We start from the raw sequence: 25,511 nt of genomic DNA, 5'->3' as shown, positions 1-25,511 counted from the left end.
ATCTTTCACCTTCCGTTATTCCCAGCAACCAGCCATCAAAATGTATCCTTCAAAAAGTCATAATGGAAATTGTTATCTTTCTGTCTTGAGTGAAACTGAAGTTGCCAGACATTTCTTTTGCTTTTCTTTTCACCAAGCAGAATATGCTTTTGGATCCAGCCAAATACTTGATTTTTTAACACTTTAAAATATTTTATTATAGTTTTAGACAGTGCATTTGTACTAATTTAGACACTGTATTTGTATTATGACTGTGTTTGTCCTGAGTCCACTAAACTGAATCTACTGTATTGATTCATCTTTCAGCAATGTGGTTTGCAAAGGATTTCTGTCATCATCAAGGCATGTGTGATTCAAAGGGATAGACACTCAAACAGGTGAAGTTCATGTCCCACAGAGCCTGTGATCTAAATTATCACTTCAACACAGGACACAAATAAATGAGCATAAAATCCTCTAAATCCTCTGTGCTTGAAGCATGAGCCTACCAGAAAGTGTGCAAAAGACAGTATCCTTCTCTGTTCTTCTCAGATCAAGTTAGGCAACTTGTAAGGAAGCTCTCTGGTTTTATTCTGTTTTTCATCTAGCATTCATCTACAATTTCTAAAAAAAAAAAAAAAAAAAAAAAAGAAAAGGGTCTTAATGGCAGAAAATCTTTACCAAGGGATTGATGCAATGCGACACACTTGAGTGATAATTTGTCCAGCTTGAATGTTCTCAGCTCTGTCATCACTGCACTATGAGTTCCTAAGAGAAGAGCAGTGAGAACTACAGAGCAAAGTCTCTACTTTTTTCTTTTGAACTCATATATGTGCTGCAAATCTTCACTGTCAAAACAGGATAACATAAAATTTGTAAAACATGTAAAGGCAGCATAAGCTTTCATTATTCAGGGGATGTGAACAGCTTAAAAGAAAAAAACCAAAAATCTTTATGTATGATACAGAATCTTTTATTCTTCAACAACAAAAGTAAATCCATTAATAGTGTGAGGGCTGGATTTTCAGTCTTATCAGTCTAATGTTCAGATAGCAGCTGTTCCTTCCTGACTGTTATGAAGCCAACCTTGAGAACAATTAGGAGAGGGAGGAGGGAAGGATATATTTTCAAATGAGTTTTTGACTCGCTAAGTAGTTTCTAGACTTTAAGGTATATTGGTTGTATATTTCAAATGCTTTTTCACAGCCATGTTATTTAGGCATGAGGGGTAGAAGAAAGGGGAACCTATTCTCCCCGCTTTTCCTCCCCCTCTAGGAAAAAAAGCTTCCAAGAGCTAAGGCTTCTAAAAATGGCTCTGGTGCTTGGACTGAGAGTATTTTTTTCTTTTGCTTTTTAAGCACCTTCTACCCACAACAGGCTAGAAACAGGAAAGCCTTTTGCTAGCAGAATTAGATTGGCTCCCTTTGTACCTCTTCACTGGGATACTGATACAGAAGCAATATATTGGAAACCTGAACAAGACAACATGGAAGTAGTAACTTGCCTCTTGAAGGGCTCAAGCTAAAATTAGACTCCCCTGAAAATAAGGACAAAAAATGTATTGGAGAAAATTTTTGAAGTGTTATTTCCCCTTCACTCATCCATCTATTAACATGGCTACCTTTCTCTGTTTTGAGGGTGATATTAATAAAATTGACAATTGACTTCTGCAAGAGAAATTAAATATGCCAAACTTTGTTCTTTATTTTTCATGGTTAAAAAAATAATAAAAAAAAAAATGAAACCAACAAAACGTCTCCATGCTAGACTGTTACACTAAGAGTTCATTTTAGTTCCCGTGATGCTTAAAATGCACAGCTGTAAGGTATCAGGCAGCAAAATGAATGTTTTACTTGTAGTCTTATAATAGAGGAATCAGAATACTATTAAAACCATGACGCTGCTGTTAGCTCATCTTCACTTTTACAAGACTGAAAGTGAGTTATGATTTTTTAACAGTATTTGTTTTTTAGCAAATGACACAAAATATCTTGAGTTTCAGCTCTAAGACTCAGATAAAATATATAGACAATACCTGTTTTTTCTCAGAGCAGTACAAAGACCACTGTTAGATGCTCAGTGCAACAGCACCCTCTACAGATTGACTTTAAGCACATCTAAATACATCCCCTGCGCTAAGGCGTTCCGTCAGGCGACAATATAATTGATAACCTTTCTGGGCATCTACCAGCCTTTTAGTCTGACCTCAATAGCACACAAAGATTAACAGCAAATTTGAAACATAAAAGAAATTAAAGACACAGAACAGAATAAAAAGGAGCGTCAGTTCACCACTGGGATCCTGTTATCCTCGTTTGTATTGGAAAAACAATTATCCAGGCAAAGGAACTGAGGCAATATAATTCACGCTGACTTCATTTGGTATGATGAGAAGATGAGGAGTAGTACAGGCATGTAGTCAAAGGTGACACAACAGTGGGGTTTGCTGAAATGAAAATAGGAAGCTGGAGGACAGTTACTTGAGGAATTAACTGTGTATAGTACTCATTTGCAAGATGCGGATGCAAGTGGCACATGGGGCCGGGGGAAGGCAAAAGTAGATCTGGGCCATATAAGACACATTATTTTTGCAGAAATAAGGAGTATTAAAGTACTTTGCCTTTGTACAAAATGTTGCCAAAACATTCTCTGGTATACAGCGTGTAATTATGGTCACTTATCCTTTTTCTTTTATATATGTGTGTGTATGTGTGTGTATATTTAGTAACAGTTCAAAATTAGACCAGAATGATGAAACAAAACGTATAGGGGGAAAAGAAGGAAAAATAACAAACTTGTTCTCTAAGAGGGGAACAAAGGTATCATTTTCTGTTTTAAAATACAATATAAATTTTAAATCTTCACATTTAAATAAATTATCCTACTTACCACAAGCTCTTTGGGATTTTCTTTTAAACCAGGAAACACTTTATTTTAACCTTACTCTGAACTGCTCTGAATAAGAATCTTCAAAATATATCATTAAGTGAATATGGAGGAATCAACTTCATTGTTATTCCGTCTTAGTGAAGTTAGTGTTTCACTTACTCTTTGGGTTGTTTAGGTGGGAAAAGTAAAGAGTAAAACCTCATGGCCACAAAAAGGGCAGAGGAGGAATGGAAGTCTTCAGTTATTTATTTTAACCCACTGATTTTGCATATACGTAGTAGAAGAAACTTTCAAACAGAACAGCTGTAGGTGTTCACAGTGTTTCCTTCTCTGGTGATACCTTTACCATAAATAGAGTGGAGTTTTTTAATTGAAGGATAAATATCAAGTCATCTTCTGTAGAGCAATATTCTGTGACCAGTGGTATTCTGAAGTGATCTGGGTCTACAGAATTGGTTGCCTGTACTTTCATCTTTGTGGACACACTAAAGGTACTAGGCTTAAAGTTCTACTGCTCTAGCCTTGATATTATGTCACTGGTATATGGGCTTGTGTTGATCTGACTTTACTGAAAGGGAAGGCTGTCAGCTGCAACATTCTAAGGGACTTCTACACTTGTGTCATGTCAGGGCTTATCCCAACTTAAATATATCAGTGTACAAAATTTCTCTATTTAAACTGCATTTTGGTGATGGTGCTCTGTGTGTGCGTATGAGGGATGTAGTGGCTATATGGTTTTATTTGTCAGTCTCCAAAAGGGATGTATTTGTTCTTGGATTGAAGGAGCAGAAGCCTTCAGAAAGATTTTGACATTACATTTAAAGCTAGATGTTGATGCTGTCAGTGTCTCCACTGCTGCAGGGTTGCTCCATTCCCAGTGAGGTCGGATATATAGCAGTTTTGAAAATAAGGCTCTAATTTAGAAGAGTTGTTGGCAGACCCTATGGTGAATGACTTCAGTATCACTGATAGTATTTGTTTGCCTATTCAATATACATAGAGGTGTTTTTTCTGGTCTTCCATAATTCCTGCATATTTTTTAAATGCCATCAAAATTTTATTTTTTACTATTTTTAAGCTTATTTTATACACAGCCATTTGAATCCAAGCTTCAGAGCCTTTGCTCACTTTGCTGGTCATGCTCCAAGTTTGATTGGTGTGCTTCCAACTGTGTGTTTACAGTCTCTTTAAGAGTATTTTTAATGGAAGATTACAAGGTGTTGCTGTGTGGTTTTCCATATCATAGTGTGGAAAACTGCTCCACAACACCCACAAGCCTCCATTAATGCTGGCCAGCTGCAATTTCTATTTCATTTCATTTTAACCTGGGTACCAAACCAGTCTCCCTCTCTGATTTGACAGAAGTATTGGTTACATCTTCCTCAGAAGATAAAACATTCTTTTTTTGTCTCACATCTTTATTTTATGTAGAAGTGTTTGTTCAAGTTCTGTTTTCTCATATTGGCAGATTGTGTATGCACACTTGCTTTTCTTTGCTTATAATCTAGGTGATTCAGAACCTCTTGAACAACAGAAATAGCAGATTACTAATAAGGAAGGCATGGAGCTGTTCTCTTACAAAGGCAATAATGTTGAGTATTTTGTGTATTCCAGTTCCACATCTGGTTTGTACCAACTTGATCTGCTGTCAACAGAGGACACTCATTTTGAAGTGTATGCAAACACTACTCTGGAATTGGACAAACCTGAATTACCTTACTATCCCAGAATTTATGTCACTTTTCTGGGACATACAACAGTGATGCTGGTATGGAAACCAAGTCCCACCACGTCCTTACTGAAACAGACAATTCAGTATTGCATAGTCATCGATGAAGAACACAATTTCAAAAGCCTCTGTGCCATGGAAGCTAAGTTCTGTTCTGATGATGCCTTCATGATGGCTCCAAAACCAGGTCTGGATTTCAGTCCATTTGACTTTGCCCATTTTGATTTCCTCTCAGACAACAACTCTGGCAAAGAACGTAGTTTCCTAAAATCATCATGAAAGTTTGGGTGCCAAACATCCTCAAAGCTGAGAGCTGACCTGCATAAACATTGTGTCAGGAACAAGAAGATTGTCACAGTGTCTGACCCAAAGCCCAATATGCCGTACTACTTTGACACGTTTGCGGTAAAAACCATCACTATTGTGAGCACTGTGTACATTGGCACCTTTGCCAAAATGAAGGAGGAGGCTAAACAGAAAACAGTCAAATTGAAGGATGGCAGAGTTATAGATGTATTCATTGAGAGAAAGGGAGCCAAATTTCTATCACTTGCTCCTGTTTCATCTCACTGAAAAGTCACCTTCTCTGTTCATTCATCCCTGGGTGCTGTTCAGACCCAAATGGGAAGAGATGGAAAAATTCCCTTCTCTCAAATTCTCTTGTCTCAAAATGTGTAGGGTGTGTGGCAGTTCCAGCTTCAAGGAAAAGCCAAATCTAAGTATCTCATTAGTCTGAAAGGAAGTAAAAAAGGTGCTTCTATATTGAAGATCCTGGCTGCAACAAGGCCCAACAGGCAGTTGTTTCCTTCTCTTCCTGCAGATACATGAATCAAAGCCTTTGACAAACTCTGAATGTGTTCTTTGGTCATGATGGCTTTGCTGGGGATGCAGGAGAGAAATGAATTCTGCATCTACAAAAGGGAAGTGGATTATAATTACAATGAAGAGCAGAATTAAAAAGAACAGAACCAGTGCTTGGGTCCAGACAAGAGGAAGAGATCAGAAAAGGTTCTCTGTAAATAATTCCATAGCCAGAACATCCAGACAGCAGTGACAATTAAGACAGTCAGAGGCTTGCAGCCTGAAAAATCCTACCTGACGGACATTTAAGTGACAGGACACAGTGGGCACTCCATGAAATATCAGAGCAAACTGGTGAAAGTAAGGAAAGTGTTAGTGCCCTTGTACACAGAAATATATGGAACTCTGGTCTGAACATTATCCTACTGCCAGGTATACAGGCTGATTATTTGCACAGCTGAGAAGTTGCAACCTTTATTTGTACTGTGTAGAAAAGATACCATCTTGTACATTTATGTTTATGTAAGTAATTATTTGGAGGAACAGAGGCTGGTGCTCTCTAGTAGCATCTGGTAAGGGTGTTAACATGTGTCTGGTGATCCACATGTGATGATTAGTAGATGTTTAATGTAGCAGGAAACTCCAAAGGATCTTGCACTCCTTTGCATCCATATTGCATGAACTGCTTCTAAATTATTTTATACTTAAAAGGCTGAGATAAATAATTTGTCTACCTTGTTACTCACACAAAGTCCTACTTGCACACGAGCTGGCGTCCAGTGGCATCCTGTAGCTGAGACCAAGGCTGGTGGGTCACATCATCCACGAAGCAGAGTTCTTACCTGTCTTTCAAAATCTGTGGCAAGCAGCAGCATTTCACAGAAAATTGCCTCTCATTCCACTGGGCACTGGCTTGTGCGTAACCAGGACTTTGTCCTGTATACATCTATATATTAAATAAGTCTCACCTTTTCTAAACTCTTTTAGTGACTACAACACATCACATCAGCACGCATTGCAACAGGACATAGAAACATACAGATCTAACAATTGCTAATACAATAATTACAATCAGTTTCTTAATCCATATCTGTAAATCAGGAATCTAGGATATCAGTTATGTCCAACCTTCTTGAAATCCATGAGAGGTGTAGTTTTTCTGTACCTCATGTAAAACAATAGTTTGTTTCTAGATCTCCTCTGATCAATCTAAAAGAATGATGACTGAGTCAACATTCAAATGGAGTGTTTTCCAAATTTGGTCCCAAGATACATTATTAGGAAGTGGTGTTCTTAATATAGGACCCCTTTATTTGAATTTTCTAGGACAACTAGTCTTGTCAGCTATCTCCATGGTCTTCTGGATCATCATGAAATGTATATTTTGTGTCCACAGATTCTCCTCATTTAACAGTCTGTGAACTTACTATACCATATAACAGGCAAAGACTTATGCAACTGTAAGACATTTAAACAGATACCTACAAAGAAAACAGGCTAATATTAATGCTACAATCAATACTAAAAATCATGTGGTTGGTTGTGTTTTGGCATCATTTTGGGCTGTGTTGGCAGTTCTGCTCACTAACCATCCAGTTTAATGGACTGGCACTTCTTCCCAACATCCCAAAGTTCTTAGGTCTTGAAGACAGCTTCTCATGCATGCATCATCTCTGTTTTGAGATGCCGGAGCAGGAATACCTAGATGAGGTTACACAGGAAGGTGTCCAGGCGGGTTTTGAATGTCTCCAGAGTAGGAGACTCCACAACCCCCCTGGGCAGCCTCTTCCAGTGTTCTGTTACCTTCACTGAGAAGAAGTTTCTTCTCAAATTTAAGTGGAACCTCTGGTGTTCCAGTTTGAACCAATGACCCCTTGTCCTACCGTTAGTTGTCACCGAGAAGAGCCTGGCTCCATCCTCGTGACACTCACCCTTTATATATTTGTAAACATTAATAAGGTCAACCCTCAGTCTCCTCCCAGCTAAAGAGACCTAGCTCCCTCAGCCTTTCCTCATAAGGGAGATGCTCCACTCCCTTCATCATCTTCATTGCCCTGCACTGGACTCTCTCCAGCAGTTCCCTGTCCTTCTTGAACTGAGGGGCCCAGAACTGGACACAATATTCCAGATATGGTCTCCCCAGGGCAGAGTAGAGGGGAAGGAGAAACTCTCTCGACCTACTAACCACCCCCTTCTAATACACCCCAGGATGCCATTGGCCTTCCTGGCCACAAGGGCACAGTGCTGGCTCATGGTCATCCTGCTGTCCACCAGGACCCCCAACTCTCTTTTCCCCTACACTGCTCTCTAATAGGTCATTCCCCAACTTATACTGGAACCTAGGGTTGTTCCTACTCAGATGCATGACTCTACACTTTCCCTTGTTATATTTCATTAAAGTTTCCCCTGCACAACTCTCCAGCCTGTCCAGGTCTCGCTGGATGGCAGCACAGCCTTCTGGCCTGTCAGCCACTCCTCCCAGCTTCACGTCATCAGCAAACTTGCTGATAGTACACTCTATTACCTCGTCCAAATTGTTGATGAATATATTAAATAATACAGGCCCCAGTACTGACCCCTGAGGCACTCCACTAGATACAGGCCTTCAACTATACTCTGCCCCATTGACAACGACTCTCTGGCTTCTTTCCTTCAGCCAGTTTACAATCCACCTCACTACCTGATTGTCCAGACTGCAATCCCTCACTTCAGCTGTAAGGATGCTGTGGGAGACTGTGTTAAATGCCTTACTGAAGTCAAGGTAGACCACATCCACCACTCTGCCACATCCATCCATCTTGTTACGTCCTCATAAAAGTCAATGCGGTTGGTCCAGCATGACTTCCCCTTGGTGAAGCCACGTTCACTGCCCCTAATGACCCTCCTATGCCTGATATGCCTTGAGATGGAACCAAAGATAAGTTGTTCCATCACTTTCCTGAGGATGGAGGTGAGGCTGATTGGTCTATAGTTACCCGGATCTTCCTTCTTGCCCTTTTTGAAGACTGGAGTGACATTTGCTTTCCTCCAGTCCTCAGGCACCTCTTGCGTTTTCCAAGACTTGGCAAAGATGATGGAGAGTAGCCTAGCAATGACTTCAGCCAGCGCCATCAGCACCCGCAGGTGCATCCCATCTGGACCCATGGATTTATGGATGTCCAGACTGCTTAATTGCTCCCTAACCCAGTTGTCATCAACCGAGGCAAACTCCTCCATTGTCCTGCCTTCCTCTGTGGTCTAAGCGGTATGGGGCTCCTCAGGACAGCAGCTGGCAGAGTAGGCAGAGACAAAGAAGAGATTTAGTAACTCTGCCTTCTCTGTATCTTCTGTCACCAGGGCACCCCCCTCGTTCATTAGTGGGCCTACATTGCCTCTGGTGTTAGTTTTATCTGCCACGTATTTGAAGAAGCTTTTCCTGTTGTCCTTGACCCCTCTCACCAGGTTTAATTCTAAGGAGGCCTTAGCTTTCCTAGTTGCCTCCCTACACCCTCTGACAACAGCCTTATATTCTTCCCAAGTGGCCAGCCCCTCCTTCCATGATCTATAAACTCTCCTCTTCCACTTGAGCTTACCCAACAGTTCCCTGTTTAACCATGCAGGTCTCCTGGCTCCCTTCCTTGACTTCCTATGTGTCGGGATGCTCTGATCTTGAGCTTGGTAGAAGCAGTCCCTGAACACTAACCAACTGTCTTGGGCCCATTTACCTTCAAGCAGCCTTGCCCACGGGTTTTCCCCTAGCAATGGTTTGGAAAGGCCAAGGTTTGCCCTGCTGAAGTCCAGGATTGCAACTCTGCTTGCTATTCTGTTCCTGCCACACGAGATCCTGAACTTCACCATCTCATGGTCACTGCAACCAAGGCAGCCCTCAACCTTTACCGCTTCAACCAGACACTCCTTGTGAGTGAGGATGAGGTCCAGCAGTGCACCTCTCCTAGTCGGCTCCTCACCCTTTGGATCAGAAAGTTATCGTCAAGGCACTGGAGGAACCTCCTTGACTGTGGCTGGCTGGCTGAGTAGTCCTTCCAACAAACATCAAGGAAGTTAAAATCCCCCACAACAACCAGGGCCTGTGATTGCGAGGCTGCTCTCAGCTGTCTGTAGAAGGCCTCATCAACTTCCTCACCCTGATCTGGTGGCCTATAATAGACACCCACAACAGTATCACCCTTGCCAGCCTGCCCCTTAATTCTCACCCATAGACTCTCAACTCACTCCTCATCCGTGCCTGGACAATACTCAATACAGTGTAGTCGCTCTCTCACGTAAAGACTGACTCCACCACTACACCTGACTGGCCCGTCTTTCCTGAAAATGACGTAGCCAACTATGACCACATTCCAGTCATGTGTGCTGACCCATCATGTCTCCGTAATTGCTACCAGGTCATAGTCTCCTGCCCTAACACAGGTTTCTAACTCCTCCTGCTTATTCCCCATGCTGCATGCATTGGTGTACAGGCATTCCAGAGAGTGAGCTGAGCACACTGATTCTACCCTAGGGGTATGAGAGGCCTCCCAGCCTTCATGAACTTTAGAGTGCTGCCTCATTGATGCAAGCTCAGCTACCACCCCATCCCCCTTCGAATCTAGTTTAAACCTCTTGAAATGAGCCCTGGGAGCAACCTCAGGACATGCTGGGGTCTTTAGGCCAGTGGGCCGCTGCAGGTGTCCAAACAGCTCATCAGTCTCCTTGTGGAGGACAGGGACAACTTCAAGACCAATGTGCTGATTGACCTCAAGTTACAGGTAACACTGGCTGGGGGACACCCAGGCATCAGGGAGAGCGAAGGGGGAATCAATGTGTTGGAATGGAAGTTCAGGGTCATAGGGATGGGGGGAAGGTAAAAGACAGAACACTGGGGCGGGGGTGTGTGTGAAAGGGATTCAGGGTGACACAGAGTGACACCAAAGTTGGGTGGAACCAAAGTTCAGAGTCAGGGCGGGGAGTGGGGAGAGGTGGCGAGGGGAGGGCGCGGTGTGGTGTGTAAGGGAAGATACTAGCTGGGACACCAGGGGAAGGCTTTCGATGTGACACTAGGCGGAACCAAAGTTCAGTTTCACGGGGGTGAGGGGGAGGTAAAAGAGGGGTCACCAGGGGGAAAGGTTTCAATGTGATACATGGCAGAACCAAAGTCAGGCGGAACCAAAGTTCAGGGTCACGGGGGAGGAGGGACAGAAGAAGGTAAACCCGGGGTAGGGTTTGATGTGACACCCATCAGAACCAAAGTTGGGTGGAACCAAAGTTTAGGGTCGGGGGGTGGGGTAGGAAGGTAAAACAGGGGACACAGGGAAATGGTTTTCCACCGGATGGAAACAAAGTTGGGCGGAACCATAGTTCAGGTTTATCGTGGCGGGGGGGAAGAGAGGAGTGGGCACCGAGGCAAGTGAGAGACGGTATAGAGGGTACCCAGAGGCCCCTTGTTGGCTGGGAGTGGTTCTGGGTAGACGTGGTGTCTGCAGAATTTTTTTGCTGGAAATTCCAGGGTCCTTAGTTTCTGTTATTTTATTTTAAACTACTTATTTACTGCAAAATATTTAGAATAAAAACTTAAATAAGATGAACTAGAAGAGTCTTTGGGTGTAAATAATGCCTGTAATCTACTCTAGCTATTATTTAAAACTCTGCAGACAGTAATTACCCCCAATTTATGAAATAAAATTTAAAATAATGGAATATTAATATTGGAGTGTTAACTGGAAGTAATACCTATAGAGAAAAAACCCTAGTTCAGAATAAAAATAATTAAAAAAAAAAAATCATGTGTGCTAGTCCACGTATGTGCTAATCCACTTAGTAACTAAGTAAGGATTAAAATGTTAAAGTGTTATTCAGGGGGGTTCTAGAGCAGGACTGGGCTCTGAGTTGGGGGGAGGTCCTAGAATCTAGTTTAGGGTGTGGTCCTCTTTTGGCATCTCTCAGAGGACTTGTGGTACTTGTTGATGATAGTGGGGAGATCCTTGGGAAGGACTGGGGAGCCCTGGGGAGAACTGGAAAGCCATGGGGAACTGAGGAAAGCCCTGGGGAGGACAGGGAGCTGAGAGGAGACTTACGGAGGACTGGGAATATGCAAAACACCGGTGAGCAGAGGCAAGGACTGGGGATCTCTGTGAGTAATGGGGAGCTCTGGGAAGGAATGGAGAGCCCTGGGGAGCTGAGACAAGTTTTGGGGAACCTGGGGAAGACTGGTAAGCCTGGGGAGCTGAGGCGAGTCTTGGGGAAATGGTGCAAGTCCTGGGGAAAGCTGGGGATTCCTGGGGAGCTAAGGCAAGCCCTGGGAAGATGAGGTGAGCTTTGGGGAGCCATGGGGAGCCTTGTGGAGGCCTGGGGAGCCCAAGGGAGATGAAGAGAGGCCTTGGCAGCAGCCCTGGGGAGCTGAGCCCTGGGGAGAACTTGGGAGCCTGGGGAATCGAGGCGAGCTACGCAGAAGACTGTGGATCTCTGGGGAGCCCTAGGGAGATGATGAGAGTTCTTGGGAGGCCTTTGGAGTCCTGGGGAGGCAAAGCAAGCCCTGGTTTATTTTTCATAAGAGATTCTTATAGAATCTAATTCTCCTTTGTCATTTAGTCCTACCCAGAATGTAGTTGTGGCAGAAGTTAGGTAGTATGTGTGGTCTTGCTAGAAATTCAGTGTAATGCAATAGCATTTTAATTTTTTATAGGAAATTTCAGTATACAATTTTATTAACAATACTATAGATGCTGCATTTAATGAGCTACATTCTTACACAGCTTAGTATGACATCGAACTTTTTCCATCTATGCCCTAGAAAAATCCAGTCTAAATCCCTACTCACCTTGAAGATGGAGTAGACGTAGTAAAAGAGCAGATATTGTCATTGCCAGTAAGGGTCCAGGTGACTGTAGTAAGGGTGGTGGGCTGGGCCTGGGGTATATGAGCCACAGCCTCTTCTCAGGGAGCTCATTCTGCTCCTGGGCTGCTTTGCTGTTGGTGTTCTGCTGCTCCTTTGTCCCTTCAGTAGTCTGCAGATTTTGAGCTGTCTGATCTAGGGAAGAGGAGGCATATATTTGAGGTAAGAGCTTCAGGAGCAGCAGTCAGGGTTCAGCAACATATATAATAGGATGTATGCTTAGATTGTCCTGAGTTGGAAGGAACCCACAAGGATCATTGAGTCCAACTCCTGTCCCTGCACAGGACAACTCCACAGTTCACACCATGTGTCTGAGGGCTTTATCCAGTCTCTTCTTGAATACTGACAGGCTTGGAGCCACCACTACCCTGGGGAGCCTGTTCCAATGCTCCACCACCCTCTGGGTGAAGAACCTTTTCCTAACGTCTAACCTAAACCTCCTCTGGCAAATTTTTCTGCCATTCCCTTGACTCCTATCGTTGGTCACCCGAGAGAAGAGATCAGTGCCTGCTCCTCCCCTGTGAGGAAACTGTAGACCCCTCAGTCTCCGCTCCTCAGGTCTCCCCTCAGTCTCCGCTTCTCCAGGCTGAACAAACAAGTGACTTTGACAGGTCCTCATACGTCTTCCTCTCCAAACGATTCACCAACATTGTAGCCCTCTTCTGGATGCTCTCCAGTAGCTTAATATCTTTTTTATACTGTGGCACCCAGAACAGCACACAGTGCTCCAGGCGAGGCCACACCAGTGCAGAGTAGACCAGGACAATCCCCTCTCTTGCCTGGCTGGCAATGCTGTGCTTGAAGCACCCCAGGACATGGCTGTCCCTCTTGGCTGCAAGGGCACACTGTTGGCTCATGTTCAACTTGCTGTCGACCAGAACCCCCAGATCCCTCTCCACAGGGCTGCTCTCCAGCATCTCATCCCCCAGTCTGTATGTACAGCCAGGGTTGCCATGTCCCAGGGGCAAAATCTGGCACTTGTCCTTGTTAAACTTCATGTAGCTGGTGATCCCAGTTCTCCAATTCATCCAGATCCCTCCGCAGGGCCCGTCTTTTCTCAAGAGTGTCAACAGCTCCTCGCATTTTACTGTCATCAGTGAACTCACTTAGTGTTCCCTCAAGTCCTGTGTCTAAGTCATTTACAAAGGTATTAAAGAGTACTGGCCCTAAGATGGATCCCAGCAGAACCCTCATAGTGACTAGTTGCCAGCCCAACATAATCCCAGTAACTAGAACCCTTTGTGCCCAACCTGTCAATCAATTGCTTACCCACTGTATTATGTGTTTATCCAGCTGTGTGCTGGACATCTTGTCCAGGAGGATACTGTGAGAGACAGGGTCAAAGGCTTTACTGAAATACAAAAAGATCACATCAACAGGCTTCCCTTGGTCATCTAGGTGGGTAACCTTGTCATAGAAAGAAATTAAGTTTGTCAAGCAAGACTTTCCTCCCATGAACCTGTGCTAGCTGGGTCAATGACTATGTTGTCATTCAGAAGTTTTTTGAAAACTCCCAGTCCAATCTTCTTCATGATTTTGCCAGGAACAGAAGGGAGGCTGACAGGCCTGTAGTTGCCAGGATCATACTCATTGCCCTTCTTGTAGACTGGGACAATGTTTCCAAGCTTCCAGTCTTCTGGGACCTCTCCATATTCCCAAGAGCATTGAAAAATCATGGAGAGAGGTCTCGCTATGACGCCAGCCAGCTCTTCAAGCACCCTTGGATGAATCCCATCAGGCCATATTGACTTGTAGAGATCTAGCTAGAGTAGCAAATCCCATATGAGTTCTGGATTAATTGGGAGTTTATTGTTGGTACAGCCATGGTTTTCTAAGCCAGCATTATGGGGACCCCCAAGTCCATCTTCGGTGTTGAAGACTGAGGTGAAGAAAGCATTAAACATCTCTGCTTTGTCTATGTCCCTGTTAATAAGGTGACCATACTAATCAAGTAATGGGCTAATGTTATTTCTAGTTTGCCTTTTTCCATTGATATATTTTAAAAAAGCCTTTTGTATCGTCCTTCACACTACTGGCCAGCTTCAATTCTAATTGAGCTTTGGCAGCATGAATTCCCTCTCTATAATGGCAAGCAGCATCTCTGTAGTCTTCCCATGATGCCTGACCTTTTTTCCACTGACCACGTAATTTCTTTTTTCGCAGAAAATTGCAGTGCATGCAACTGGGTGCCAGCTCGTGCGCAACCAGGACTTTGTCCTCACTGAGCATGAGCCGGCACCTGGTGGCATCCAGCCGCCGAAGCTGAGCTGGGTGTGTGGGAGCAGAAGGATCTTCTGCTCCAGCCACCTGGATGCTAAAAGAAGATAAATACTAACATGACCATCTGGATGGTCAACGAAGACTAATACTGACCTGATTAAATCACAGCAATCAGTGAAAAACAAAGCGGCCCTGGACAGGTTACACAGGAGTGAGATTGTGGATCTCGGGCCAGAAGACTGCCTAAAAGAATGTGTGGATGTGTGAATGTCGGGCTGGAAGACCACTCAAGTTTTGTGTGAGAAATAAAATGGCTGAAAACAGTCACAAGATGAGTGTGGTGTGTCTGGAATAAATTTTTTTTTTAAAAAACCCATCCTGTTTGACTTCTTGGTCCAGGCCCTTATCTGTAAAGCTAGACTTTGGGATTTAATTGAACAGATCTTTCTGCTCAGCTCTGCTCTCACTGCTAACACAAACTCTGTGTGTGTTGTTCTCAATCGCCACAGTACCATGTCACCAATTGCTAAACAGAGACAAAAGATCCAAATTTCATCCAGAGAAGATCAAGCTAGCCCTAAATGTAAGGTCAATAAGTCTTCTGGATTTTAATTCTGTTGTTAAACATGACCAAGACATCTGGGTATAGAAATGCCAAAATGTTTTCTTGAGAGAGATATAATATCTATGTTTTCTCTGGTAATGACGTAATGACAGAAAATGCCATGTAATTGAGGTAGTTGATCAGTATTTATGGGGATCCTAGCTGAATCAGAAAAAATCATAATACTGAGATATTTAGTATGTAATTTTATGCCAGACATCTGTATTTCTATTTGCTAAATCTATATACACTCTTCTTATAACAGCAAAGACAGAACTGATGTACCTTGTTCCTATATGCAGTAGTCCTCATGCTTCTCCCTCATTTGCCACCAACCATATGGTCAGAGATGTCATTAGGAAGTGCAGTGAGCTTGTCTTATATCATGAAAATAATTTCCTCAAGTTACAGCCTCCCCAAAACACACACATACACCCCCCAAAATCCAACCAAACAAAAAACCCCAAAACAACTAAAAAAAATCCTGCAAAACCTGATAAGCTTAACAAGATGTCTCATTTTTCTGATGTTGACTAGCCCAACATTTTTTCCAAGTATTTTCACTGATCCCAGGGGTGCCTAATTTTTCTTTTACAGATACAGAGCTCAATTTGATGTCTCAGCTGGCAGTCTTTGTAAGACAAGTACAAGCTAGTTACTAGATGATAAGCACCAAGATGTTTGGCTGTAGCAGAAAGGAAAAGTGAAACACTAAGCAAAACTGAGCAAAAGGTAAAAGAATGAGACCTAAGAAACCTACCTAGGGTACCTAACACATTGTAAAACCACCCGAAGTCTGATATATGCAGAAGTTTGGCCTTAGCTTGGAAACATTACAATAAATTATCACTGTCTACTGAGTAGACTATGAAACATATAAAAACAAGTCTTTCCATGCATAAAAATTAGGTTGATGAAGTAAAATAATATTATAACTCTGTGTGGTTTTCTCACTGTTACCCAAAAGAAAGAGGATTACAGCTTGAAAAACCTAATGTTAAAAAAAAATTCTATTCAAATACCTGAAACATCAATAAACTGCTCCACTAGAAGTATTCTTAAATTAAATTTCATACCAACCCCCCATCTCCTCACCCCAAGTATTTTAAGTGAACTTTCAGTGCCACAGTCAATACTGGAAAAAATATTTTTAGGGATAGTTTTATCCCATTTTGCCTATTAGTTTTACTTGTCTCAGGCTATTCATCACTCTCTTCCTTAACACTGCTGCGGAGTCATTCCCAGAACAACATATATATGAAAAAAATGCATTTCTTCTATAATTCCTTTATTATATTTACCATCCAATAAATAAAACTATCATGTACTTTGTTGCACTGAAAGTTCCATTAGTTTCCACCTAGAATGCTGTTATGCATTGCCTTCAGAACTTAAATGTATGCTTTTCACTTGCTATTTGTCTCATTGATTAACTTGTCTTCAGCTTACTACAAGTAACATGCATAGTTAGAACTGCCCCCACGTCTTCACAGTTCAATATCCTCCTTTGTGCACTGCATTCTCCACAGGAGTTAGTCTTCACATGATTATTCAAATACTATCAGAATTGTTTCTGAGTTATAGCAGAATGGTTCACTTAATAAAAAGCCTTACTGTCATTTCAGACTCAGGTCCTCCGCTGCACGTTTTCCTTATATGTTCCCCTTATTATCTATACTGCTTTCTTCATTTATCAGTACTGCAAAGACACTGTCCCTTTACTAAGTCTCTGGAAACTGGACCTAGTACTTTTCCTTGGAAACACATACACTAAGGCCCTATGTGAAGTTTCAGAGAGTGTATTATGAACTCTCTTATAATACTCTACCTCTTAGCAGAGGTATGAAATACTGACGTAAGTTGCCATCTGCTACCTTGCTGCAGTGTCTTCAAAATACTGGTATCCAGAGGAACACTAGATAAATATTTTAGCTCGTGTTAAAGAATAGTCACAGGTGAATGAAATAAATGACTGCTATAGCTAAAAAAATACAGATGACAAGCTACACTTATACTGAAATTTGCAATACAAATAAATAGAATGCTCTTGGTCACTGTCACTTTTTTGAGAAGGATCCTAGTTGCATAACGGTGCATATCGAAGGCATAAGAAGAATTGAAATAGAAACCAAGTGAAGAACATATTTGTGTTTAACAACAGAAAACAATATAAATAGACATGAGAATTTATCTTCCAGTTTTGAGATGAAAAAATATAAGGATTCAGAAAACTCTGGCCAAAAAATGCCCTAGAAGAAGGAAAAAAAAAAAAACCCAGGTAGGTGAGTATTCATTTGGCTTACTAAACTGTCTAGAAAGATATTTCTTTTATTATTATTTAGGTAAGATGAAGTTTATTTTAGACTGTAGCCTAAGATTTAATCAATTAAATCTTAATAGTTCCAAACTAAGAACTAAGCTCTAAAATTCTACACTAGTTTAGTTCATTCGTGAAGTGATCCACTGGTGTGTGAGCTGGCATAGGCAGGATGCAGGAAAAACCACAAAACCATGCATGAAATGCAAAGAGTAAATTTATTTTTATTACCTTGCCAGGCGGACGATCCCTGAAGGAGTGTCTGGGTAGAGGCACATAAAGGGGGGACGCAGGCACCATGGATCTCAGTCCTTGCTAGAGAATCACTGAACCTGCTGGTTTTGCCTGTATTTCAAGGATTTATGCAGGTGTAATTTACCACTGTGCTTCGATGTTTCTCACAACAGGGCAGGAATCTCAAGCATGTTCAATAAGGTACCTCGGAGTCAATCACAAGTTTATGTTATCTAAACACAGATGTTCTACTTGTCCAACACACAAGGCTAAACAACAATCAGTATGATATATGTGTTTTTCTGCACCCTAGCTGCAAGTCACTTGAGTGTGTTTACAATCCTCCTCTCCAATCTTCTATTATTTTCCCACAACTGATACCTAAAAACATACAAGTCATTCAAATGCATGGTTTTCTGATTGCCTCATTTGACTGTTATTTACAAATTGTTTATACTAATCCAGAGACCAGTATCTCTTCCTCATCTTTCTTCAAGCCTCGGACAAATGTAAGAGCTGTTCCCATTCTGGATGAGTGGGAGTATGCACTCTTGTCTTCAAGTTGTAATAAAACCAGGAAATTGGCTTTTATATGTAATAAAGGCTGATATCCTCAGTATGAATATTTATGCAGTACTACTGTCCTTCATATTTAAATTGTTGTGCTATAAGAAAAAATAGAAAACAGGTAGTGGTGCTCATGAACCAAATACAGAAAAGCTGGAGTTTGCAGCATGTTTTAAAATCTCAGTGCAAAGGTTCTACACGCTGGTACCTTTTAAATAGTAGCTTGCATAGGACTTTGAGCACTCTACTGAGCTAACTTGGCTCCTTCTTTAAAACCAAACCATCAACACCATTATTTCCAGCATACAAAATTACAACAAATATTCCTCAAATCACTTGTTAAATACAGTAACATTTCTGAGACTGAAAGCTCCGTTATTAACTTTGTAGTTTTGTCATTCAACTCTTAACAGATACATCGCTTCCCTAAAACAACTCTCTGGAAACCACAGCTTGATTTACCATAACAAAAATGTGAAACTTTGACAAATTACTTACGTAAGCATGATTGCGTATTAAACTATATAGTTTAACTTCTGGCCTAAAGTATTCTATGCAGTGGTATTACCACTTCCTTTCCAGTAGTGTTACTTATCTGCTTGACTGTAATTTAAATATAAGGCAATTACAAAAAAATCCAACTAAATTTTAGGGAGATAAGTGCAAGTTATCACAACCAAAAAGGGTTGAGATACATAAACAGAAATTGGTGTATCTCAGCTTCTATATATGTAAATAGGGCAACTCTTCCCCCCTAGGATTTACATAAATATGTAAACTGCCAGATTACTCAAATTGCTTACTCAAATATGAGTAAACATAACTCAAACTCAAATATGATTACTACATGTGATTTTCCATAGATGTTGGTATTTTCCCCCAGCCTTAACTAAAAGAAGAAATCAATAATGAAATGAATTATCATTTTGGTGGAGGCAGGACAGCAAGAGCTAAACCAGATTGCTTTTTCAGTCTAAACTTTCACAGACAGCTAGATAACTAGAAATAGCTTATGATTTTCTTCTTTTCTGTCACAGCTGTTATAATCACATTGAAGAGTACAGAAGCGTAACTTTAATTCCTATGAAGCTAATTTAAAATGAAAGCATGACACAGTGAACAGAAGTCCACATGATACAGAAAGCTGAGTTTTTGAAAGGGATTCTTGACATGAATCTCTTTCAACCCTGCAGCAAACTGAATACTGAGATAATAATTTGGGGTAGTTTTGAAGAACACAGCTGCATAAAACTTATTAAAGGTTAGAAATCATTAAAAGCTTTCCCCCCAACAAAGTTCCTAGTTTTACAGCATAAGTTGTACATAGGAAGAGATAGGCAGCTGTTGCTGCTATAGCTACAAATGAAAAAAAAAACAAAAAAGCAACACAACAACAACAACAACAAACAAACAAAAAAACCCAACAAACCACTAAAGAAAAAGAAAAGCAGCAAAGATTTTCAATTGTCATTATTTTTTTGAGAAAAATTGTAACATGGTAAATGTTAAAAAAGACAGATGTATTTTCAGAAGTACAAAGAAAAACCAAATCAAGTCCTCTGACTGCCTCCTAATCAACTGCAGTTTCTCTCAGCATACTTTCAGCCACATACCAAGGGGCTCTCAAGTAATCTAATAAAAATCCTGGACATTTTTTTTTTCCTTCAGTCATTAAAATGAAATGGGATAAAATTGAGACTGAGCTTTGATTCTGTCTATTCTGAGGTAAAAATCACATCACTGAAGAATTAAAAAGTCATGCTAAACACAGAGAAGGACGAAATAATACTGGACATTCAGTGTGAGAGTATCCTCTGAGTAAAAAGTCAGTTTTCCTTCAGTTCTCAAAGTGTATCAAGTCACAAGAATAGCATTATTCAAACTCTGCAGTGTAAGATCTCAACCACTTACCGGGAGTGTTAAAATAGCAAAACTATTTTCACATTTCTTAATGATGAGAAAAAAAAAAAAAAATATTAAAAGGACCATAGTTTGACTTGTTCTCCTCACAAACTTCACACAATGTGGAAAGATCAAACAGCTTGCCATTGCTCCAGTAGCCACTAGATGTCAACAGAGTCTAACAAGCTAACACACTGCTGTATATTTTAAATGAGGTGCAAAGAAATAGATTTGAAGATGTCTTTGTTACACACATTTGTATTGATATATGCTTAAGCAAATGTATACTACTTGGCTCCATACAAAATCCAAGCCAATCCAGTCCAAATCCGATCAACTTAATGTAGTCAAAGAATTGTAATAATCCCCCCAACATAAGCACTTCCAAGTTCACACATGCATATGTAGCTAATCATGTTATAAATATAATTTTTGAGGTATCATCTAACCTGCCAGAAGATTTCAAAATAAGCTGGTCTGCCTTGCCTGGATGAGAAGTGAACCAGATCAAGTGCCTACATTTGACTGTGAAAAGGCGAGAATAATTCTTCCTTTTCCTACTTTAAGATCTGTGTGATTTTATGCAATAAAAACCCAGGAGAAGAGCTGTGACAGATTTGCCATGAGCTACATAGCATATGCAGATGGACACTTTCACTTTCTATGCTTTCTTTCTTGAGCACCTTGCCTCTTTATAACACATTTGTGTCTTGCTAGAGTACCTTTGTCTATGCTGAGTTGAGAGATAGAGCTGAAGCTTATTTTTACATTTGTGTTAATGAAGGAAGCTGGAAGGAAGAGAAATAGAATGTTCCCTACAAGAAGAAAGAACAGCTGAGCACTCCTTCATTCTGACAGGAAAGGGGAGGCTCAAACTTACAATATTGAGAACTGGAAAATTAATGACCCTTTTCCTATTTGAAGTTCACTGGCTTAAAGATCAAGACGAGCATATACTCTGATGAAGACAGCCTCTCTCTCACAGTTGCACCAATTTAAGTTACAGCAAATCACTCCAGACCTAGCTGATGTCAACAGATGTCTCAACTGTTTATCAACTTAAACAAGGAGGCCACAGAAATGACCCAGTACATGTCATAGTTTGAATTCCCTACACATTGATGACCTCCTTTTGAAGTATTCAGATTCTGAACAAAAATATTCCTTCCTATATCAGATCAAGTTCCAGACAGGAAAAAATTGCCAGTCATTAATTTATACCATTTCTAGGGCCACTTTTAACTGTGCAATTGCTAAATGAGAAACCTAGAAGAACTTCGTAATACTTCTTAAATCGGCTTTATCACTCTAGTAGTCTACCAAGTATTCATACCATAGTTGTTTCAAAGAAAAGCTGAGTAGAAACTCTGGGGTCTCCATTGTCTAAATGCTATTCATTTTGTTAAAAAATGCTATGGTATATTGCATTTTCTTTTAATTGTGAAAGCATCAACATACACATGCTTTCCATTTACTATCAAATAGCTCAGCCCTTAAAAAAAATATTATTTTTTTCTATGTCTAAATAATTCCAAGTAGGAATAATAAGCTGTATAAATAAAAGGGCATATATGACTTTTAAACAATGAGAGAATATGTGAGTCTTAGATTTCTTTCCTTTTGAACTTTTGAATAGTCAGATACAGTATCTTACCAGATGTACATCATCAACTTCAGAAGAAACCCATTTGTGCTTCATTCTGAGTTGTTACAGCAACTATTCCAACTTTTAAAATTTATTTGGGACAAAAACACAGACAAGCGTAGAAGAAGCATCACAGCTCTAGTGCAGATATCAGGAAAAAAACCAAACCAAAACAAAAACCAAAAAACCACAAACTAGGATAGATGAAACAAAACAAAAGGCTTCAAATGTACTGAGTTATCAGTTTGTTTCCTTCTTTCCTAACAATTATTGGTGAAGTCTAAAACCAGGTAAGTTAACTTAACTACAAATGGGAAAAAAGACTGATGGCAAAGCAGTACATAAGGGAAGATTAAAAGATCTTGGTTTTGTTCTCTGAACTTCTCAAATAACATTTTCAATTTAATTTGGAATTAAGAATTCAAACTGGTACAATGTATTTTTTCTTCTGTCTGACTTTCAATAACTCTTTCTAAGTTTCATTCATCTATTCTGGCATTTAAAACATTTCATTTGCTTCAAAAAGCTCAATGACATTCATTCATCTGACTAAGGTTATTTTTGCTATCATCAGCATTACAGAATAGACAGTCATACTGGCTCTCCTCTCTTGTATAGCTCTGAGCTCACCTAATGGGTCTCTTGCTTTTGAGTCCATTTCAGCTGTGGTAAATTATAGAACAAACAACACTTCCTCCCCTCCGGGCACCTTAAATCAAATGATCTGCCCTGGCATGCTACTGGATTCTTTGATATGCATTCAGGAAACACTTCCACACAAAATTGTTACAAATTAATGCCAAATTTCTGATTTTGAAAGCTTGGACTAAAATACCTGAGAGAAAAAAACAATAACAACAACAACTACAGTTTGAAACTGCCTCAGTTATTAAGACAATCCATTTTGGTAGTTTAGTTACAGGGTGCCCTTTAAGCAGTTAAAACTACTTTCTGGTGCTTTGTTTTTCGTTTCCAATTAAAACTAAAGGTAGATTTTTATGGAAGCTGCACCTCAAGATTACAAGCACCAAAAGTTATGTAAGGGAAAAAAAAAAAAAAAAAAAAAGATAAAAGATACAGTAGCAGGAACTAAAGTAGCTCCAAGATGGAGGAATTTGGAATTTCACGCTGTACTGCATTGACTTCAGCACCTTTGAAGGTGAAAGTTTTTACAAACAATATTTAAGCAGCTTTCCAGAATACGTATTGATTCCAGAAGAGAGAACACTGATTGTTATAGCACAAGAGATTAACTTTCCCAACAGGAAACTGAACAATGGGACAGAAGGTAAAAAACCAACCAACCAACCAAACAAACAAAAACAAAAAAACATCTTGAAAAGTCTTTTAAAACAGAACAGTATGAAGAATGAGTCTAGTAGTCTATTTGGGTATGCAGAAGATGATGACAGGAATTGGAAGAAGGGAAGAGGAAGCAGTGATGGAAAGCAGTGGTTATTGTAGCAATCGGTCTTTGCCAAAGACTACCAAACATTTATCCCTTTTATGAAAATGTGACAAATGTAGAGAGTTGCCATCACATTTCTTACCTGCTGGCATTTGTACTCCTGTGCTAGCAGAAGAGTCTTGATCTTGCCAAATGGAAAGGCAAAGCTGTTATTGATGTAGCTTCCGTTTCAGAGGCAGTAGTACCACCCAGAAAAGAAGGCCACTCTGTCTGAATTCAGTTACTCTTTTTTAACTCTTTCTCAGTAACACAGTTGGTCAGAACCCTCACAAGCTGAGAAAGTAAGATCCATTGGTATGTAAACATACATGCATGTATATTTGTACATATGTGCGCATATATTTTCCCAGTAACACATCTCCCCACAGCGAAGTCTTTGCATGTTGATAAACTTCCCCCCAAGGCATAATTTCCATCTTCCAATGCTCACAAACAAAATTTTTGTTCTGTTACTTGTGTTTACACACGAGGTAAAAAGCAGAGTGGATTATAAATCCCCTCCCATATCCATAGAAATAGACGGCACAGGATGAGCTCTATAAATCCTGTCTCCTGTTTCATTGTCTTTCTCTAAATCCCCAGACTGTATGTGATTTCTCACTTGCCATATATAATTTCTGAATGACCAGGGCTGGCAGAACAACATTCATTTTTATATGTGTTAACTATTTAATGCATGTGTGTTTGCACATCAGTCAAACCATAAAGTAATTGGGACAAAGACATCATTATTTTAATTATATAGTAAAAGACTAATTTTATAGTCTTGTAAAACTGCTGTATTTCTCAAAGAGCTATATAGCACTGCATAATCCATAGCAATTAGTTTAATCAGCAATATGGTACACAGTAAATTATAACAGGAATGCAGCTTTGGTGCATGACAGGTGGACATATACTGTGTGAAAAACAAACAAACAAAAACCACAATCCACCACATACGTATTTCTGGTATAAATCCAAAGCAACTTCCTAAAAATCAAGAAATTTACTCCAGCCTATCTGATAACCATCTCATATGAAATAGTTTACAATGGATCATATAGTGAATCTTTTAACATGGAAAGTGTCTATAAGCACACTGTACTTCTATTGCTAAGAATATTAACAACAAATATAACTGAGAGTGCTTTTTTTTTTTTTACTCCATTATGCTAATGGTCCCAGATGAAGTACAAAGTACTGCAGGCATGATACCAGAAGATACCAAAAAATCCTGTTCCTCTTTTGTCTACATGTTGCTTCTCACTACTAATAAACAGGTCTCAAACAGGTCTCAACACTCTCCCAAGAAGAAAACTTTTGACATCTTGCTACACATCACATGCAAAGGCAATACAGGCATATCAGTAGAAAAAAAATCCATCTGTCAAAAAAAGCCATCTACACTGGCCTAAGGTCTGATAGAGCTTCTGTATCAACCAATTACAAGCCTTCCAGCATAGATAAAACTTCTCTTTTCAATCACTGCTCTTCTCAAACTATCAGGTTTTGTTCTGAGATTTTTCCTTGTAAGACTGTCTGAAAATTAACTTATAAAATTATGCAGCTCCTTTACTTAAATAGCTCTCTTGATGAAATTGTTACATGGACAAGTGAACTCCATATCTAGCAAAAGAAAAAAGAGATCCAGATTCCAGTGTTATGCTGGACTGTTTCTAGTCCAGTGCCAGAAGAATAAAATCATACAGTCAGGTTTGTTTTGCTTTTCTTATCTTAAAAAACTTAGAAACTTCATGCATAAAAAGCAAAACACAAAAGGATTACATAGTCATCATTCATCATATTTGTTATTTTAAAAGAAAAACATCAGCTTGTGCTCCCTACTCTTTTTATGAAGGCCACAGTAAAATAAAAAATAAGATTTAAGATGAATGGCCAGGAAGGTTAGTCACCAAAAGGCTAGGGCTGTCTCAACATCTCTTACTTGATTATCTGTCACTGGGCAAAATCCTAAGAAACATAGGAAAGTAACTGCCCAATTTACCTTGCCTGTTTTTGCATTTATAAAGAACAATATGACAAAGTGCAACCAAAATGATCTGTATATTCTGCTACATAAAATTGAACATATATAAGGACGTCGCTATCACAATGGTACAGAAAAGGATTTAGTGATTGAAATTTACAACAGGTGATACCAGTTTTTATTTCAAATTTTTTCTAAAAGCACAAACCGATTACCATCAGAAATGGGCCTGGAAGAAATGTCATTTAGGGCCATTATTGTGCATTATGAACTCTCAGTTTTTGTGTGAAAGAGCTGGTATTATCTACCATTAGACTGA

At 40.1% G+C, this 25,511-nt stretch overlaps 1 pseudogene across 1 annotated transcript; it reads left to right on the top strand.

The window, feature by feature from the left end:
• The first annotated feature begins 1,873 nt into the window (after positions 1 to 1,873).
• LOC308053306 (protein NDNF-like) lies at positions 1,874 to 5,812 on the top strand (annotated as a pseudogene). The gene is made up of 2 exons: positions 1,874 to 1,916; positions 4,377 to 5,812. The product of its transcript is annotated as a protein NDNF-like (transcript).
• The last annotated feature ends 19,699 nt before the right edge of the window (positions 5,813 to 25,511 follow it).

This window comes from Nesoenas mayeri, assembly GCF_963082525.1.
Source record: "Nesoenas mayeri genome assembly, chromosome: 2".
NCBI classification, from domain to species: domain Eukaryota; kingdom Metazoa; phylum Chordata; class Aves; order Columbiformes; family Columbidae; genus Nesoenas; species Nesoenas mayeri.
This window is presented reverse-complemented; position numbering and strand designations above follow the sequence as displayed.